Genomic DNA, 21,339 nt, shown 5'->3' with positions numbered 1-21,339 from the left:
GGGGGGGGGATAGATCATTCAACTGAATTTAACTATACAAGCATTTCAATTTAAAAAAGAAATAATGAGAAAAAGGAAATTGTGATGTATGGTCTTAAGAAATATCTGGGAATCTGTAAAAAAAAAAGAAGAAAAAACTAGAGTTTAGCTTTGAACAGAGTAGGGGCTGGGTGTGGTGTCTCTGTTTCTAAACCAGTCGGTTTCTCTCTGTTTCAAAACTAGTACGTTTCTCTCTGTTATGTTGTTTTTAGTTATTTTGCTATTTGAATATGCTTATCCCTGGTTAAATATGATGGCCTAAAGCCCCAGTTAAATATGATGGCCTAAAGCCAAGTGTATCTCAGTTTTACATCATTAATACCTATGACCAAACTAATGCTTGAAATGAAGTCTCACAATGACACTGGAAAAATTTAGAAGAAGATGGAACCATCTATCTGATATAGAAGGTTAGAGAACATTTTGCAAAGTGATTTAGGTTCTTACACTTGTTAACTTTGCAAAGTCATTGATGCTTCAATCTTAGTTTGACAGGTTACATTTACAAATAAATAAGATCAAATGCTTAAATAGATGGGCAGAAAATGCATCAACACAAACAAACATGGATCTGCCAACTGCTGTCAATAAAGCTATGAAAACCGATTTGCACTTGTATCTTTGATGATGGCTCTGAATGAGGATCAGCCTGTCAAAAGAAAATTACACCACTTGTCAAATTAGTAAAATAAAATAAACCCTTCCATGACTTCCACACCAATCTAAAACCAAGTCAACTTTGGGAATACAGCCAGCCCTTATATTATTCAACTCTTCAAAAGCCACATGTAACACACAACTTATTTCATCTCTTTATGTTCAAGAAAACAGGTTTTACATCCAATGTTGAAGAGCATTAGTTAGTTACATTCCACTCTCATATAATTAACACTTAGTTTGTTTGAGCTTTGAGGTGAATACATGTGCAAATTTTACTTTAAACCTGTGAATGCATGTGCAAATATTACTTTGAACCTCTGAATACATGGGCAAGCTAGGTATTTTTCTTATCATGAGATGTTCTATTTAAGATGTGTCTAGGATTGTGTTTGAAGAAAAAATCATATTTACATGAAGTTCTCATTTCGATTACTTTGCTTTCTATACCTTTAGTGAATGTTACAATAATGGCATCAACTTTGAGAGCTAATAATGAAGCCGCAAAATGGACTCAAAGAGAATAGGATTCCCTTCTGATTTTATTATTCAAAAGTGTCTTTCAAACGTTGTTTCTGTTCTTTTCCTGTTCTAAGGACATTTCTGGAATAGTTTTACCAAACGTTGTTTCTATTCCGCTAGAGTGTTCTCACAGCATGGAATCGAAAAAGAACACTCTTTAAGAATAAAAGTGTTGTCAAACGGCTCCTTAGACTTGTTTGGTCCTATCAATGTATCTAGTATGAATGGTAAAAGTTATACTTTTGTATTTAGTATGAATGGTAAAAGTTATACTTTTGTAATTGTAGTTGATTACTCTAGATACACTTGGATTGTATTTCTACGAAATAAAAATGATGCATTCGATGAATTTGTAACTCTGTGTAATAGATTACAAAATCAGAAAGGGTATACAGTAACCTCTGTAAGGAGTGACCATGGAGGAGAATTTGACAACATTAGCCAGTTTGACTTATATTGCAATAAGTATGGAATTGACCATAACTTCTCCACTCCTAGAAAACCTCAATCTAATGGGGTTGTTGAAAGAAAAACCGGTCACTACAAGAGATGGCTAGGACCATGCTCAATGAGTATTCCTTGCCTAAATACTTTTGGGCTGAAGCTGTGAATACATCTTGTTATGTGCTAAATAGAATAATTATCAGACCTTTGCTTTCCAAGACCCCATATGAACTGTATTTTGGTAAACTACCAAAAGTAGACTACTTTAGAGTATTTGGTTGTAAATGTTTCATCCTAAACACTAAAAATAATCTTGGAAAATTTGATGAAAATCTGATGAAGAAATATTTTTAGGATATTCTCTCAACAGTAGAGCATATAGAGTTTTCAATAAAAAGTCATTAATGGTTGAAGAATCCATGAATGTTAGATTTGATGAATCATTGCCTAATGACTTGAATAAATCTCATGTTGTTGATGATGATGATGATGCTATGATTGATGAGATAAAGAACAAAGTTAATGATGTTTCTCTTGATGATTCTAATGTAGAAACAAATGATTTTACTGTCGAAAAAGTAGAAACACTACCTAAGAAAATTATTCCCCATAGGAATCATTCCTTAGAAAATATTATAGGGGATCTAGATGGAGAAATCCAAATTAGATCAAAAACCCAAGAGGTATGCAATCACACTACATTTATCTCAAGGATTGAACCTAAGAGCATAGAAGAAGCTCTAAAAGATAGTGATTAGATTGTTGCTATGCAAGAAGAACTTCACCAGTTTGAAAGAAGCAAATTATGGCAACTTGTTTCAAAACCTGACCACCACACCATCATTGGTGCCAAGTGGGTTTTTTCGCAATAAACTGGATGAAGATGGAAACATAGTAAGGAACAAAGCTAGATTAGTAGCCAAAGAGTGTAATCAACAAGAAGGAATAGACTATGATGAAACCTATGCACCTGTAGCAAGGTTGGAATCCATTAGAATGCTACTCGGTTTTGCATGCCATAAGAATTTTAAATTATATAAATGGACGTAAAAAGTACCTTCTTGAATGGTTACATTCAAGAAAAGGGGTATGTAGTTCAACCCCTTAGTTTTGAAAATCCAAAGTTTCCAAATCATGTCTTCAAACTTGAGAAAGCCCTCTATGGACTCAAACAAGCTTCTAGTGCTTGGTATGAAAGATTAAATACCTTCTTAATTGATAGTGACTTCTTAAGGGGGAGAATAGACACTACCCTATTCGTGAAGAATAAGAATGAAGACATACTTATTGTTCAAATTTATGTAGATGAAATCTTCAACTCAACCAATGAGAAAATGTGTATTGAATTTAGTGAGAAGATGAGCAATGAATTTGAAATGAGTATGATGGGATAATTGAACTTCTTTCTAGGACTTTAGATTAAACAAACCGAGAATGGCACATTTATTAACCAAAGTAAGTACATTAAGGAGCTTCTAAAGAAATTTGACATCAACAGTCAAAAGTCTTCAGGTACTCCAATGAGTTCTTCTTTGAAACTCACCAAGGATGAAGATGGCATTTCTGAGGATGTTACTAGATATAGAGGCATGATTAGGAGCCTTCTATATCTAACGACAAGTAGACTAGGCATTATGTACAGCGTATGTGCATGTGCTTGATTTCAAGCCGATCCTAAAATCTCACCTCACTGCTGTAAAAACGATCTTTAAATATTTGAAAAACACTTGTGATGTGGGATTATGGTATCCTAAAAACCAACCCCTTGACTTAGTCATTTTCTCAGATGCTGACTTCATAGGCTAGCATATCCACAGAAAAAGTACCAGTGGTACCTATCACTTCCTTGGATCTTGCCTTATCTCTTGGTTCATCAAGAAACAAAACTCAGTTGCTTTATCTAACACCGAAGCCAAATATGTTGCCACCAGTAGATGTTGTGCCTAAATCCTTTAGATGAAGCAAACTCTCCAAGACCTTGGAGTAAGGTTCAAATCTTGCCCAATTATATGTGATAATACCAGTGTCATAAACTTGAGTAAAAACCCCATTTTACACTCAAGGGCAAAGCACATAGACATTCGACACCACCTTCTACGAGATACCATTCAGAATGGAGATGTCTCCCTTTGAGTACATTGAAACTGAGAAACAACTTGCAAATATCTTCACTAAACCCCTAGGTGAAGAAAGGTTTTGTTTCCTAAGAAAGGAGCTTGGAATTTACAACCCATTTGGGTAAAAGATTAAACATTAACCATGCATATTTAAGTTCTAGATAAAACGGATACGAAAACCCCCTCAAAAATCACATTTTTTTGGGTTTTCTGGCGATTCCTGTATCTACTGGTCGACCGCCCCTGAACCACTGATCGACTGCCACTGATAGAACCGATTTTCGATCGATCGCTTCCAATCTTTCGATCAACCACCACTGACTGAAAGTATTTCTTATCGACCGCCACCACCTATCGGTCGACCGATGTTGCCAAAAAACTCGATCTGAGCCTCTTAAAAACTTGATTTTTTGAGTCTTTTGCCCCACTTTGAAAGCCCCATTTAGCCTAAAACCCTATTTCGACTATCCCTCTTCCAAAACCCTAGCTTAGAATCCACTTCTAACCTAGATCTACTAAGATCTTCCATCCTCCTCTCAAAAACCCTTGATTCTCTTCACCTCCTCAGTTTTTCCTTACACTGGAGCCTCAATGCCATCACAAGGCCAAGAAAACTGTTGCTCACAAAGGTAAAAGGAGGGTTTCAAGTAGAGACAACTGGTTCTCCTCATCTATTGCACAAGAATCATGGGAGATGTACATTCCTCGGCATATAGAGCAAGGAAGAACCATTAATACCGATTCTCTTTCTAGGTATGCTATCAAAGAACTCTTTGATGATTTAGGTTGGGGGAACATTCTCAAACTTGAGTCCAAATGCTATCCCCATTTAGTAAAAATGTTCTTCTGCAACCTTACCTTCTCTGGTGAAAATGATACTCTTCTGGTCCACTCCTATGTGAAGGGTGTTCCCATAGACATAGATATTCTGATGTTGGGAGAAATCCTTGACATCTCTGTAGAAGGGGACCTCAAATACTACCAACCCAAAACCTAAATTGAACAGTTCATGGATGTTGATTCCGTGTACTCTAGCATTATGAAAGAATATGCTAATACACACAAGATTAAGGCCAAAGACCTCACCGACTTGGGGAGGATTTTAAATCTCATTACTTCCTACAACATCCTACCAAAGAGTGGTCACAGAGATGAGGTCTCACCATTCCATGCTTACCTTACCTACTGTGTCTATAAGATCGTGAGCGTCAATCTTCCTTACATTTTGCTCAAAACCATGATTGCCCATGGTGACAAACTTCAGAAGGGAAATCTTTCCTATGGAAGGATGATTTGTCACATTCTGGACCACTTTCATGTGGATTTCTCTGATGATATCTTTGAGCCTCTTCCTCAAGAGATCGACATCTCCACTATTCGGAAGATGCACCTCCTTCCTAAGAAGACCACTGCCTCAAAGAAGACTGTTGCGGGACCAAGTCAGCCACAGAGACAAGGAAGTGATGGGGCGTCAGATTATGCGACTGTTGCTGATCTTGAGAAGTTTGGTAACACCATCCTTGCCCATTTAGCAAAGATGGAGAGAAAGCAAAATGAAATCCTCAAGCAACTTTGAGAAGACAAGGAAGATGAAGAAGAAGAAGAAGAAGAAGAAGAGGATGATGCAGAAGATGAGGATGTAAAGGAATAGGACTGTCTTTACTCTTTTATAGACTATGTTTTATGACCATTAAAATGATGCTTTTATTTTGTGGTTGAGATGGAACTCGGTTTTTATCATTTCTTTACTTTTCTTTGAAATACTCTGAGATACACTGCTAAAGCCATGTTTATTTTACTAATGTGTCATGTTTTAATTGGTTTAAATCTTATCTTTATTCCTGGCACATTCTCAGGGTGAGTATTTCACTTTATTATGCTACACATGTTTTGTATTTTGTGTTCCCTTTTTTCTGTTGACAAAAAGGGGAGAATATCTTGAATATCTTGATCTTGATTATATCTTGAATATCTTGATCTTGATTATATCTTGATTCTGTTTCTAGAAATGACTGAACTGTAAATGCCTTTAAGTTTTTTTTTTATTGCCATTTCTTGTGCTTGTTTGTCATCACCAAAAAGGGGAGATTGTTGGGAACATGCCCACACTTTTATATGTTTTGGTGTTAACAAATAAACATATCTTTAACTTGATTTAATAATTGTGGTTAGAATACGAAGAAACACACTTGGCAAGCTCAAGCCAAGAACTCAAGGAATAATTCATGGAGATACAACCCTGAAGCCTCAAGAGATGGAATTCTAAGTATGGAACACCAAGACTCAAGATGAAGACTTCAAGATGAAGACTTCAAGACTCAAGCTGAAGACCTCAAGACTCAAGATGAAGACCATAGAATAAATAGTACATTTTGTATTTTGTACACACATTACATATGCACGCACCTCATGCATTACATAACATCATACTAGAATGGCCTTAGGACATACCTTAAACAAATATAAATGTCCTTAGGTGGTATGGTATAATGTGTTGTGGTAATATTCTGTGAAAACCACAATGACCTGACTCAAGGGCATTTTTGGTAACCTTGGAGTTAGTATCAGGAGATGGACCCTTCATAAAAGTTGTGGAAAATCGAGTCACGATTTTAAGCAACTAGTTTCAGGTCAATTCAAGGTTTTCCAAAAAAGTTATGGTCAAAACACTGACAACTAGTCAGTATGGTAGTAGTCTGTCAAAACAGAGCCTGTCATGTTTGCGATCAATCGGTTGGAAGCCTCGATAGATCAAAATTGTCCGAGACCATAGTTAATCCACTAGTAGAAAGTCCCGATTGACTGGTGACTCCTGGAAGAGCTCCAATGGCTAGTTTTTTACTCTAACCGCTCTTTTCAGTCGATTGGCTACTGATGGCGGTTGACCGGTGGACCCAGAATACGATCGTTAGAGCCTGATTTACTGCCTAAAATGTTCTCCTAAGTTCACCTATAAATATCTAAGTTGATCTTAATTAAATATCAATGAAGTAAGAGCATTTAGAGCATTATTGTGAGCAAACAAGAGTCATAAAGATCATTCTATCCTACTTGAGTTGTTCGGTTCTTCGAATCCCGAAAGGAGCTCAAGTCTCAATCAAGTCCTCCACTCTCTTCTGTGCAAGTCAAAGCTATAGAGAGGACTTCATAAAAAGGTGCATCATTCATTTCTCATTTTCATCATTTGCACCACATTAGAGGTATTCCTCTTATTCCACTATCCTCTATTTTACTGTTTTTACAATTCTAGACTGTACTTACGATTGTAAGGATTCTCTTATCCTAAAAAGAGTAAGGTGTCTCTCTGCATGTAAGGGGATTTATAAGGATACTCTTATCCATAAAAAGATTGTAAAGGTTTTCTTCTCTACCTATTGTACTGAAAGGGAAAACTAATGGAATACCTTACAAGAGGATTCTTATAGGGAGTGGATTAAACTCGGATTGAGTCAAACCATTATAATTCTTGGTGTTGTGTGATTGTGCTTATTCTATTTTATTCCACATTTCTTATTTACAATCACACTTGGGACAATATTTCGAAAAGAATCAAAATTCCACTAGCGTAACCTATTCACCCCCCTCTAGGTTATTTCACCTATGGTTACTAAGTAACTACACAAGCAACCTATGGTTACTATATAACTAAGCTGGAACTAGTGACAGCTGGACTAGATGAAGTATACATGGATGTATCTCTATCAGGCCCCAAGAGCAATGGAAGTGGACCATCGTTGAGCTTGTTTCGAAGAGTATAAAACTGTCGCCGAGGAGGACCCTTGGTGAAAATGTCAGCTATTTGATCAACTGTGGAGATGTATCGAACATGAAACTGGTTAGAGGCCACTATATCATGAACAAAATGAAAATCCACCTCGATGTGTTTGGTACTGCATGAAAGACTGGGTTGGTAGTCAAGTAATTCGCCCCGACGTTGTCACACCAAAGGACCAGAGGAGAAGGGAGGAAAACTCCAAGCTCTGTTAATAGAGACTGTAGCCACACTAATTCAGTGGTTGCGAAGGCAATGGCATGATACTTTGCCTCTGTTGACGAACGAGAGACTGTGCGCTGCTTTCTTAAACTCCAAGAGATCAAATGAGATCCAAGAAAAATGCTATAACCTGTCGTGGACTTCGATCAATGAGACACCTTGCCCAATCTGCATCAGAATAAGCAACCAAAGAAATGGAATTAGGTCTGCGGAAATGCAGACAATTAGCAATTGTCTGTTTCAAGAAGCGAAGAATACGCTTCACAGTTGACTAGTGAACATTTGTTGGATAGGGCATGAATTGTGCCACACGATTCACAGCAAAGCGGAGATCAAATCTTGTGATTAATAAGTACTATAGAGCTCCAACAACACACCGATAAGTAGTACCATCTGATAAAGGGGTCCTAGAGGATAACGTGAGAGGAGCACCAGATGCTATGGGAGTTGCAATCGTTTTAGCCCCATCTATACTTGTAGATTAGAGAAGATCTGTAATATATTTCCTTGACTGAGGGAAAGACCAGCAGCAGTGGTAGAAACCTCTATTCCAAGAAAGTAGTTCAGATCACCCAACTCCTTTAGAGCAAAAGTATTTGACAAGGCATCCACTAAAGATGACATAGCATGAGAAGAGTTGCCGATGAGTAGGAGATCATCAACATAGATAAGAAAGTATATCACCGCATCACCAACATCATAGATAAAAAGAGAGCTATCGGTTTGAGAAGCCATGAAGCCAAAGGTCAAGAGAAAATCACTAAGACGTGTGAACCAAGCACGAGGCACCTGCTTCATCCCATAAAAGGATTTACGCAGAAGACACACATAATTTGGGTAAGTAGAGTCCACGAATCCATAAGGCTGTTTCATGAACACCTTTTCTATAAGATTACCATGTAAGAAGGCATTTTGAACATCAAATTGCTTTAATGGCTAACCATTTGTTGTGCCAAGGACAATATAAGACGAATCGTAGCAGGTTTAATAACCGGACTGAAGGTTTCCTTATAATCCAATCCAAGGCGCTGATGGAAGCCTTTGGCAACTAATCGCGCTTTGCAGTGCTCAACACTCCCATCAGACTTGCGTTTTACCCAAAATACCCACTTATAGCCAATAACGTTTTAAGCAGCAGTAGCTGGGAGCAAATTCCAAGTGCCATTTTTGAGAAACGCATCAAATTCATCTTGCATTGCAAAACGCCAATGAATCGACTTCATTGCTTGTAGACAAGGTCAACCGAGGAGCCGGTACTTTAAGTGAACCAGTACATGATCTTATTTGCATAGGGTGAGTGGATAGAGGTGCAATAGATGATGGTGGTACTGATGGTTCAGAAGCAGGGGAGCTATAGGGGGATGTAGTAGGAGAAGAATCTCGATCCAAAGGAGGAGAGTGGCCCATTAGAGAAGGATGCAAAGAAGTGGTTGGTGTTGGCTGGAGTAATGAAGACCCATTAGGAAATAAGGAGTTGTTAGGTGGGTCAGGCCCATTAGATGAGGAGATGACTTGGCCCAAAGGAGTATCAGAAATTGGTCCTGGGCCTGGGCCTGGGCCTAGAATAGATGGTTGAATAGAACAATGAGAAATAGAAGTGGGCAAATAGCCTATGACATTAGCTGGGGCAAGGAGAATTAGAGTAGGGGAGAAGAACCGGAGGTGACGGAGTATACCATGGATCAGTAACAGAGGGAGAGGAAGTGTCCCTGGTTGTTGGAAGTTTAGAAAAAGGAAACATGCGCTCATCAAACACAACATGCCTAGATACATAGATCCAGTTCTTAGCTACATCAAGGCAATGATAACCCTTATGAGAGAGAGAATATCCAATGAAAATACAAGGTGTGGAGCATGGTTCCAGTTTATTCTTGGAATAGGGTCTCAACCACGGATAATAAGCACAGCCAAAAGTGCGTAACAAGGAAAAATTTGGGTCTGAAGAAAAAAGACATTGAAGAGGACATCGGTTTCCCAAAATAGGAGGCAGAAGGCGATTTATGAGATACACGGAGGTGAGAAATGCATATGACCAATATTGAGGAGGAAGATGAGCATGAAATAGTAACGCAAGGCCAGATTCAACAATGTGGTGGTGTTTACATTCCGCAATACCATTTTGTTCTTGAGTGTGGGGACATGAAATCAGACGAGATATACCATGAGACTGAAGAAATGGAGATAGCTTTTCAAATTCACCACCACCATCAGTGTGCAAACACTTAATGGAGCAAGAAAAAAATTCAACTAGCAATTTGAAACGAACAAAGATTGAATACACATCAGATTTAAGGTTCATAGGGTACAACCAACAGTATCAACTAAAGTCATCAACAAAAATGGCATAATATCTGTTACCATCAAAAGAAACAAATGGGGTTGGTCCCCAAACGTCACAGTGGACAAGCTCCAATGGAGCATGACTTACTGTAGATGACAAAGAGAAAGGCAATTTGTGACTCTTGGAGCATTGACACGCACGGTAGGTTGAAGATGACATGTTGGAGATTGGAAGATGGAATTGAGAGATAACACTTTGAACCGTCTGGTATGAAGGGTGCCCCAGACGTGAGTGCCAATCAGCAAGTGGAGCACGAATGGCAGAAAGAGTGGAAGAAAACTTGGAATCAGCTGCAGGTAACTGGTAAAGACCATTGTCACTCTGGCCGTGGTAGAGGACACGATTCATCTGAAGATCCTTCACCAAGAAATGAGAAGAAAAAAATTCAATTGAAACATTGTTGTCTCTAGTAAACTGATGAACAGAAAGTAAATTACGCTGAGTCTGAGGAACATGTAAGACTGTAGGGAGAGAAAATTCATGAGCGGTAGTATTAATTAAAGATGATCCAACATTGGAAATAAACAAACCTTGACCATTGCCCACAACTATTTGATCAGAACCACCGTAGGGAGTAGTGAGGGTGAGATTACTGAGGTCTGCAACAAGATGGTCATTAGACACAGTGTCAAGAAGCCAAAAAGAAGGAGAGGAAGAAGAGGAAGAAGAAATGGATGAGGAAGCAAGTTGCATACCAAGAAAAGCCTGATTGAAGCGTTGAGGACAATGTGCAGCCTAATGTCCATCCTGATTGTAGATTTGACAAGGCATTCTAGAATGAAGGAATGGAGAAGGAGATCCCTGATGACCTCGATTGACATGAGAATGTTGATTCTGATTCTGATTCTGATACCGCGTAGCAGATCCGTTTTGGTCTTGAAAACGATTGTTATAGTTGTTTTGATCATTGTAACCATAGTTGGAGTGATTGGTAGAGTAGTATGGACGTCTACCATGAAACCGAGAGAACCGATTGCCATGACGACGAGATCCTTAAGAAGAACCTCGGGATACATCAGCCAAGTGTTGCGAAGAATCTGCAGAGGCAACCGAGGCTAGATTGGCGGTGGATATTCCTTTAGCAACATCTTCTGTGTTCTTGAGGAACATTTCATGGCTGATCAATAAACCAGAGAGATCTGTAAAACTAATTGGAGAGGTACGAAGCCTGATGGAAGTAGCAAAATCCTTGTATTCCAATCCTAAAACACGAAGAACAGCAAGAACAAAATCTTCATCATCTACAGGATGGTCAATGGCTGCCAAGGTATCAGCAATGGTACGAACAGAGAGAAGATATGTGTTAATAGGATCAGAACCACGGTGAACACGAAGTAACTGGTCCTTCAAATCCATTATATGAGTTCGAGAGGACAGAGCAAAAAGTCGAGTGAGTGTTTCCTAGGCATCATGTGAGGTCGCAGAGCTGATCACATGAGAGAGGATCGACTCTGATAAGGAAGAAATTATCCAACTGAGGATCAGTTGGTCTTGACTATCCCATAAGACTCCCAAATCAGTCCCAAAAGAGGAGGATGCATCAGGACTAGAAGGCCTAGGGAAGGAACCGTCAACGTATCCAAGGAGGTTGTAGCCGCAAAGAAGCGGAAGAAACTATGCTCGCCATAGCAGATAATTGGTGGCGTTCAACTTGAGAGGAAGTTGAGGAGAGACGTTTCAGAGATCAGCGGAGAAGAAGATGTAGAATCAGAGCTGGTAACAAGAGAAAGAGATGCCATAGCCAGGATCTTGAGCAAGAAAATCAAGAAGATAAGGGTTGAAATCGAGAAATCAAGATTTCAGCGGAAAAAGAGGAGGGTTTCAGTGGAAAGAGGGGTTTTCACTTAGAGGAGCATGTGCTGCTCTGATACGATAATAAATGAGTTTTTCAATATATCAGATTAATCACTGTTACATACACACGTATACATATATAGATATATATATACACACAGGTGATTCCTAACAGAAACAAACAACCTATGGTTACTAAGTAACTACACAGGCAACCTATGGTTACTATGTAACTGAGCTGGAACTAGTGACAGCTGGACTAGATGAAGTATACACAGATGTATCCCTATCATATACACAGATGTATCTCTTTCATTGGATCAGCATGACCCTTAGCAAATTAGAGATGCAACTTAGGCAGGGGGTCATGTTGGTGCCAACCGTAGCCAAAGCAAGGCTACATATTCCATCCCTAATCCACCTGTCTCACCATCAAGCTGTGAAGGGTTGGAAATAAAAACCGTGAGCTATAAGCTAGGTTCTCCTCTTCTTTTCGGAAAAGTCCTCTATGACGCACTTCTTTCGTCTCAGCCCTCCCATTGGTTGAACCACTAGCTTCAAGAAAGCAAGCAGCATACAACCTCCTTCCAATAATTTGATGGGAAAATCACTAAAACATGAGTATTGATTTGCTTGAATTTTCTACAAAGCCATTTCATCAAATTCGTTTCACTTGAAGAAAAGAAAAGTCTCTTCCATTATTAAGGATAGTCTTTGGGATCCAGGTCCCCCCTTTCCTCCTTTGCTCTTTATAAATGTTGGCAGACATTCCTCTTGTTGCCAGGAATTCTCGTGAGAGGAGAGACTATCCTATTTGGACTGAGTGTTCCTCCGGTAGATTTAGTGTGGCCTCAACATGGAATTTGATTAGAACTTACCCTTAGTGCAATGTTGTAACCTAGTCTAAGGAAGGGGTTTCATTTTGAGATACAGTTTCATCGCATGGAGGGTCATCACTTCTACCCTTAGAGTTCAATCCTTTATCATAAATCCATTCTTATCCCAAGTTGTTTTTGCTAGAATGAGAAAGAAGATATCGATCAATCATCTATTCTTCAAATACCCATTTACAAAAATCCCCTGGGAGGACATTCTTGCCAAGTGTTGGCCATCCCCCAGGGCCTAGTTCGATACAGTCCTTTTCTAGATAGTGGGTGTGGGTGATTTCCTAATTCAAAAGGAAGTCTGTGTGTGATGCTATAGCTAGATTGGATTTTTATTTATTATTTATTATTTAGGGTCAATGATCAACAGAGATGAAATTAAAGCCAAGACACATCCAATTCAAAAGATAAGGAAAAAATTGAATCAAGGCAGATTGTATTTCTATGTTGTGATATATTATATTTGGTGAGAGAGGAATATCAACAACTTTGGTCTTCCATCATTTTTCGATGTTCGGTAGAAGGGTCTCTCTATCCTATCCCCTTGTGCGGGGAGTGTGAGCTTGTAATGTTCCTCCGTGGTTTATTTCCCTTCACCCTTAGTGCCCGAAGTTTGTTTTCCTCCATTGGCCTTGGTTGTGGTTGCCCTTTTGCCGCTCTTTTGAGTTTGGGTTTTGATCTTAGCTTCGTGTTGGTTGTATGTTATATATTCTCGGGCCTTGTGTTTTCTTTGGTGCTTTAGTTGTTGATTCTTAAGTTGGGTTGTAAATTCTATTTATTCGTTCTTTGGGTTAGTGCATTTTTTTGTCTACCCCTCTCCCCAAAACCACCAAAAAAAAAAATTGAAAGGAGAAAATTCTCCTAAATGTCTTAGCGTGGTAAAACATTACCACACATACAACATCTCTATCATGTAGATAAAATTTGTATTTGAGGGTTGGATAAATGAGAAACACCTGGGATAGGCCATTTGTTGAATTTTTTACGCAATCTCAATTGCATGGACCACTTTGAGATATCTTATGCTTTACTGTTATGTGCATGTTCTTCAAAAAATCCCAAGTAAATTTTATTAATTTTGAAATAAAATTTAGAATGTTGTTGTCATTGGGTAAAAGTTGGATTGATCCAAAATTTAAATAATACATAGCTTATTACGTAGAAAATATATCATAAGTTTTTATCTCAATAAATAATGTCACATGGGCAAAATAATATTTTAATGTAAAATGTCATTCTCACACATCTACTTAAGGAAGAATTATATTTCTAATTAATTCAAGTAAAATATACAAATATAATTAATTTTTTTTAAATAATGTAGAAGATCAATTGAAACAAATAGACCGAAATTCCTAACACCTTCAAATTAACAAAATTTGTATCTAATCTCATGGTCAGATTCTTTACAAAAGCATACTTCTAGAACACTCAATTCCAATAGGTTCTTCCAAATGAGGTTTTGGTATTACTGTTTTTTTTTTTAGGTAACTTGTATGTATTAAGGAAAAAGAAAAATATAAAAATACAGATTAAGGCAACTCCTACAACCTTCTTTAGGCAGACCAAAAGAAAGGTTAAGAGATCCCTAAATCAAATAGGACAAACCCCATATCAAACAGGCAACCCCTACAACTTTCTTTGGGTAGACCAAAAGAAAGGTTGATATTATTGTCATATCTCGTGTCTTGCGAACTCTCACGTGAAATGCTGAAATTTCCTATCATCTACATGATATTTTTGGATCCAACGTAACCCACCCAGCTCTCTTGTTTCTAATAAATAAATAAATAATTACTCAATGTACGAGTTTCCTGCATGTTCGAGGTCTGAGGACATGAACTATACACCCGGAATGTCAAAAATTATTTTGACAGTTTGACCATCAAATCGTAACATTCGTACTTTACTGTTGGACCAAGCACAACCTTCATTCTTAATTATTAACTCAGATAAAAAGACAAACAACCCATGTCTAATTGTCCAAGCATGATTAACAGTATACCTAAACAAAATAACGATAAAAGAAACTTACATAAACTCAATGACACTCAGAGGGAAGAAATTTGATTCATGTGGCCTAGGTCAGAATGAGGCTTTAACCGGAAAATTGTAGGAACTATGTTTATCTGAAATTGTTTTCTTGGAAAAAAGAAAGTCAGAGAAAGAAAGAAATGGGAGACAGGCAGAGGTGGCTAGAAGGGATGGAAAGATGCAACACCAATCAGGTGCCTGACACTGGCATCAGAGAAGAATTCTTCTTTTCCAAATAAGTTTTATTATTGTTCATTATCATTTCATCTAAAAACTTGAATTGTTAGGGAAAGACGGAGAAAAAAAAAAAAAAAGCAAAACTAATCATCCATGAGTTGGTATCCTTAAAATAGGAGGATAATTACTTGAGAGTTTCTGAAACTCTCATTCACGTGAACCATAGAGATGAACACAGTAATCACTTACTTGGAAGAAAAACCCCATTCTTGACAAGCACAGTGTAGCCTCGCCAGTTCTAAGTCGATGGATTCTACTAAGAGTAGTTTCTGCAAGTCAATACAGGGATTGCAGGGAATGAAGCAGCAATATCAGAGATGATTGGAGGGTCTTGATCGGGACCGAGGTAGCGGGGTGGAACACTGTTGATGGGCTTCTTCATCAGTTCCTGAACGCTAGGTACTGCTAGAGAGCCTCCAAAATTGACCGGTTTGGGTGCCATTATTGGTGAATTTCCTCACCACAACCAATTACCGGGTTGGGAAGTGTAGAATATCTTTCTCTCTTCTTTTGAGCTGTTCAAGTGTACAAGATTAAGACGGGGAAGCAACCTATAACCCATGATTCTGAAATCCAAGGGGGTAGCACAGATGGTGAGCATCGAATTTAGTACGAATTATAAACTTGAACGTCCTAAGTTCGACTCCCACTAGACACACCTTGGGCTACTCACACGGGGTGTTTAGTACTTTTCACTGCTTTTAGTGAAAGTTGAATGGTTCTCGTTCAATCCTTGTATGACTTGATCCATTCAATTGTGGAGTCAGTATAGGGCGAAGGCCTGGATACCCATCGTTAGTTAAAAAAAAAAAAAAACCTATGATTCTGCCGTTAGTGTAATAAACTGCTCTAATTAAAGTGTATTCTTAAAAGAATATCCAACAACGCAACACGAAACCACCAAGTCAAAGTTGGAGTTCAAATCTCTATTCTCCTCGTGAAACATGTTTTCTGCCCGGTAGTATTGGCATGGGGAGTATGGCCTAAGCCACCCCTCTCATGTGTGATGTGTCTATCTCTCCTCGACTCTTATAAAATGACATCTCTATCCATTATTGGGGTCATTCCTATGAAATGACATCTCTAGCCTATTATGATGAATTGACATCTCTATCTTTTATTAAGGAAAGAGAGAAATAAACAGGAAGCAACGACATAGGGCCATAAGCCATAATCCTTGACAGAGAACACTTTTCCTTATTTATCATTAGGGAGAAAGAGCTCTACCAATTTGATCGTTGTATGCAATACAACACCTAAGACCAATGGAAGAACACGGGAGCATTTTCCTTTGAAGAAGAAAACATTCCAATGATTTACATGATCTACACGTACTTCTGAATAGATATCTCTTTACTGGAAAAAAAAAAAAAAAAGAAAAAAAAGAGAAAAATAGAAAATATCCAAAGATATGGATAATACCCTACCAACCATTTACTTTGTCATTTCTTATTTACCAACTTGCATGCCACGATTTATCAAATCACAGAAAATGATTCAGATTTGAGAGAGAGAGATCAGTTGTGTACTGGCCGGGGTGTCAATCAGGTATATTAAAATCTAGTCCAATCCTATGTTCTCTTAATTCAATCCAAGCCCAACGTTGTTGGGCTCCACCCAACTCAACGTGAACCTAATTGACCATGATATGGTTGGGCTTGGGCTTGGGCTTGGGCTAGGGGCTGGGGTTGGTGTTGGTGTTGGGTTGGGTTGGAGTTGAGTTGGCCCTGATTGACCGTGGCCATGCCACCTTTGCATTTTTTCACTCGTGTCCTTATATGCAGTAACTAAAAGAGGGAGAAAATGAAACATTACTAACACCAATTATTTTAAAAAAATATTATTAACAAATTATAATAAATCAAGAAAACATAAACCCATAAAGAGTGTGAGAAGTGGATAGATTTAAAAATGAAGAGTGTGGGTGGCAATGGAGGATTAAAAAATTAAGACCGTGAATGGTGTGTGTTTAAAAAATTCTGAGCGTGTATAAGGATATGTTTTGTTGTTTAATTTTGAGGTTTGGCATACATAGATTAGAGTCAAACTTGCGATATAAGTAGGCGTACTGAATTGAACCTACAGAAATGGCAATTATGGCTTAGTGAAGTCTCACCTGCTTAATTACCCATCTAATTTGTTTAGAAATTCTCCTTGAAAAATGTGCCTCGAGGTATATGTGGAGAAGGATAATATGGTTAAATTTACTATTGGAAAGATGGCCACCAATAATGACTCACGTATGAGTTGAACTATTATCCTTTTATTTTCAGCTGCTCAGCCAAATATGTAAATAGAAAATACTAAAATTTTGATTTTCACCTCATTTGGCTAAGGCTTTGAGAACTTCATCTTTTAAAGTTTTACGCTCTATGCTTGGATCATTTGTGGCATATCTAGGGTGTTTAAGTACAAGTTTTTTACATACAACAACATTCAAAATCTTATCTAACTTAATGGAGTCGGTTATATGAGAATTCCAAGCAATGATGAGAGCAAGGATCCATTCAAAAAGATTGACAGGTTATGGCTGTCAACCTGACGCACTACGACAAATTAGCACAGGCTTATAATGACAGATTATAATAAAGTACCAACTATCTAACTGACGCATCATATAGATCAGTCAAGTCAAAGCATCCTACATACATTACATCCACCACCAAGATAATACATCACCCAACCAACTTTCATAAAAGGAGGAATCAGATAACGAATTCTTTATAGCCCCACTAAGCACAAAAGTAATAGCTCGAAAACACAACTTCGTATTGAAAACTATGTAATCACACAAAACTATGCATTAAAAGCTAGATACATAACATATAACTCTGTGTTAAAGACTAAAATTGCACCGCACAACTTGAATCAGAGGTATCTATGAATGGTGGTTCAATGCACCAGCATAAAATCCACCACCACAAGCAAACCAATTGCAACTCATGTGTGTCCACCACCAAGACAATCCAACACCGACTAGATACGATCAAACAAACTATAACTAATTTAATAAGCCATTGACAGTTTCAATGTCTTAATTAGTTCCTACTTACACATGCATTGTGTATGTGTGGGGGGTGGGGGGGTTAGGCTTAGTCTATGAGACTTTTCCCTTAGCAAGGAAGCACCGAAGATACCATCTTGTCCGATTACACATAATGATCAAGCCAGTACAATGATGCTTCCATACAAGACCAATGGGTGTGAAAGTGCTCTCAGTTCAAGCCAGTCTTTCATGTTTTGCGGAGCTATGGTCCCGCACCTTTGATTCTGGTCCTCTTGGCACCAGCGTTTTAAGTTTTTACTTTATCCACCAATTGTTTGAGGATTTTCCCTTAGTACTCCACCGTCCTTTTCTTCACTTTTTGTGCTTTTACTACAGCCTTGCTCTTCTCCATTTGTCCACTGGTCCTACTCCAAGTGTAGCTCACACCTTCTTCCAAATCTCTTGTGGAAGAGAATTCAATTCCCGAGTCATTTCTCCCTTCACCCCTCCCTGTTACGTTTGTCCCTTTCCTGTATTTTTTTTTTATTGTGCTTTTCACATGGCTTCTCAGCAATATCAAGATGAACCGGAGGTCTTGAAGGAAGACTCTCTTGGTGACTTTAGCTCCACCAACACTTCAGATCCGATTTGGTGGATGTTGCTACTTTGAATAAAATAAAGAAAGAATGGAAACTCACACTCGTGGAGATGATTATATCCATTAAAAACCCACATCCTGAAGCGGTTAGAGGGGTTTTTATTAAGGCTTGGAATCCTATTGGAGGTTTGGAGCTGAAAGTTCAGACCAATGGCACCTTCCTTATCAAGTTGTTTCACAGATTTGATGTGTGCAAAGCCTTAAATGATGGTCCATGGGTGATACAGGGGCACTGGATTTCTCTGAAGGCTTGGTCGCCTAATCTCGATTGCAGGTTGGATGTTTTCTATTACATGAAACTGTGGCTGCAAGTACATAATATCCCCCATTGCATTTCGTACAGAGAAGATTGCGACCAAGCTCGCTGCCAAAGCTGGAAAACCTATTGAAGCTCTTGTTTGTAACGGGAAATCCCCACAGATGCAATTTGTTTCGGTAAAAATAAGGATTGATACGAGAGCCCCCCTTTGCAAGGGAATGTAGTTCCAGATCTGGAGGAAGGGATATTGATGCTGAGTTCATATTTGAGTGTTTAGAGACCTTCTGTTATTTTTGTGGGAGACTAGGGCACTCAAGACACTCAAATGTTTAGAGTGCTTTCAGTGGATGGAGGATCATTAAAGTGACCACGGGTGTGCTTCGGAAAGGAGATGTGTTGAGTGAGAGCTTCGTCTATTCTCGTCTCAACTCAAAGCTGAACGACCTTCTTTAAGAGGTTCGATTTACCGTCATGTCCAGGAATCTGTAGCAGCACCCCCTCGCCAAAGTTTTAACCATCCTGGGAACCCAACATCCATTGATTCAAGCTCCCCCATGGGAGTGGAAGAACAGCAACCGATCCATCTCCAAATGGCGGTACTAGGTCCCTCCATCTTCAGCAGCCACCGAGAAGATTAGGGCTCCCTGCTCCTCCTGCGAGCAAAGGTTGAATACTCCTAATAAGTGCTCCAAAATATGCAAGTGCAGCACACGTCTAAAATGGTGGTAGTTTTTCTAGAAAATCAAAATCCATCCCAAATTCAAATTATTCTTTTGAAGGACCATTAATAATGATTTATTTTAAGGGATATTATATCCAGAAGGGTGGAGATGGATCCCACTTGTGTTAACTGCAATCATAATAGGGAATCCCTGCTCCATGTCCTTTTCGAGTGTGAATTTGCTAAGTGGGTCTGGATTGCCGGCCTACTAGGTTTCAAACCTGATTCCATTTCAGTCTCGGATTTGAACAAAATAATATTGTACTGCTTCAATTCTGGTCTCATATATAAGAAAGATCGAGAATGATTCTTTTCTATTCTTATGATCACAATTTACTTTATTTGAAAATATAGGAATCAAATTGTTTTCGGCAAGCAAAACCCAAACTTGCACCAAACAATCAAGCAAATTGACTTCTGGATATCTTTTGGGATAAACAATTTGGATAACAAACCACAATCATATAGGACACTTTCAGAAGTGGCCCTAACACCACACATAATATCAAATACCCTAATCATAACAACAGTCAGGGACACAAGGGGAACAAATTCATTTTGGGCCTTATGCCTCATTTCTAATGGAAAAATGCTTACTAATGAAGTCAAATTTCTACATGACAGAAAAGGTTGGTGAAGCGGAGGCGATAGGGATGCTTCGAGGTCTAACCAAGGCTCGAGAATGGCAGGTGAAGATTGATCAGGTGTGGAGCGATGTGGAGGAGATTGGATGGCTATTGCAGGGCAATTATAATCCTATGCTTAATTTTTAGCTTAGAACTCTAATATTAGAATGTATAGAACTAGATAATCATCCTACTTACCCAGGCTTTTGTTTGATAGATAATACTAAGTACTTGGGGGAATTAAAAACTTTAGCTAAGGAGGCCCTACTGAAGAAACAATATTAGTCTAATATAATATGTAACAACCCTAGAATCTAATGTAGTATTTTCCTTTTTGTTGAAAAAAAAAAACACTCTAATTGGGCAGCTATTAACGACGATGAGCACTGAGCTACACTTGAATGAACCAAGCCCGGTCCATGTCTTATCTCAGGTACTTAGCTCTTGTGGATGTCTTGGAGGTAGGGCCTCCCTACCCAACCATAAAGCCCAACGACTTGAGTTCTTTTCTGCTTTGGGCCATTTAGCCTTGTAATTTACTGGGTGAACTCATCCTCATACCCACAATATCATCCCTTGTTTCTCCTCAAGCCTTCTCTAGGTCTTGGTCTGACTCCTCTTGCAATGATTTTCTCATGGAACAAGAAGACCAGGCCCATATTAAGAGTACTACAGACCTCCCTAATCTCTCTCCCCACACTAAGCCCAAGCCCTCCCCCTCTTTCAATATATTTAATGCTAAATCCCACTCCACGATCACCCCTTCCCATTATAATTTGAACCCTTGGCCCAGCTCCCCTACTGTTTGCTCTGGGAAACCTATTCCTGAGAGTACAAACACCTCTCCTGAGACTTATAACCTCAGTTCCAGTAGCCTCTCCTCTACCAATATCTACCCCTTGGTCATTAACAACTCCTCTACTTCACCCCCCCCCCTTTGGTCATATGGTGCCATCTTCAGTGATGGATTTTTCTGCCTGCTCATCTGTGATGAAAAGGATGGACAAGGACCCCCAATTGGCTAGT

The 21,339-nt window shown here is 38.7% G+C and overlaps 1 long non-coding RNA gene across 1 annotated transcript; it reads right to left on the bottom strand.

Annotated features, from left to right (window-relative positions):
- Positions 1 to 8,701: 8,701 nt before the first annotated feature.
- On the bottom strand, positions 8,702 to 11,987 carry LOC122093483. The gene is made up of 2 exons (XR_006144481.1): positions 10,810 to 11,987; positions 8,702 to 10,713 (listed from the first exon to the last, which is right to left on the bottom strand). It is a non-coding gene; the product is annotated as an uncharacterized LOC122093483 (long non-coding RNA).
- Positions 11,988 to 21,339: the final 9,352 nt, after the last annotated feature.

This window comes from Macadamia integrifolia, chromosome 11, assembly GCF_013358625.1.
Source record: "Macadamia integrifolia cultivar HAES 741 chromosome 11, SCU_Mint_v3, whole genome shotgun sequence".
NCBI classification, from domain to species: Eukaryota; Viridiplantae; Streptophyta; class Magnoliopsida; order Proteales; family Proteaceae; genus Macadamia; species Macadamia integrifolia.
The sequence above is the reverse complement of the archived record's forward strand: the minus strand, read 5'-3'. Positions and strand labels throughout refer to the sequence as shown.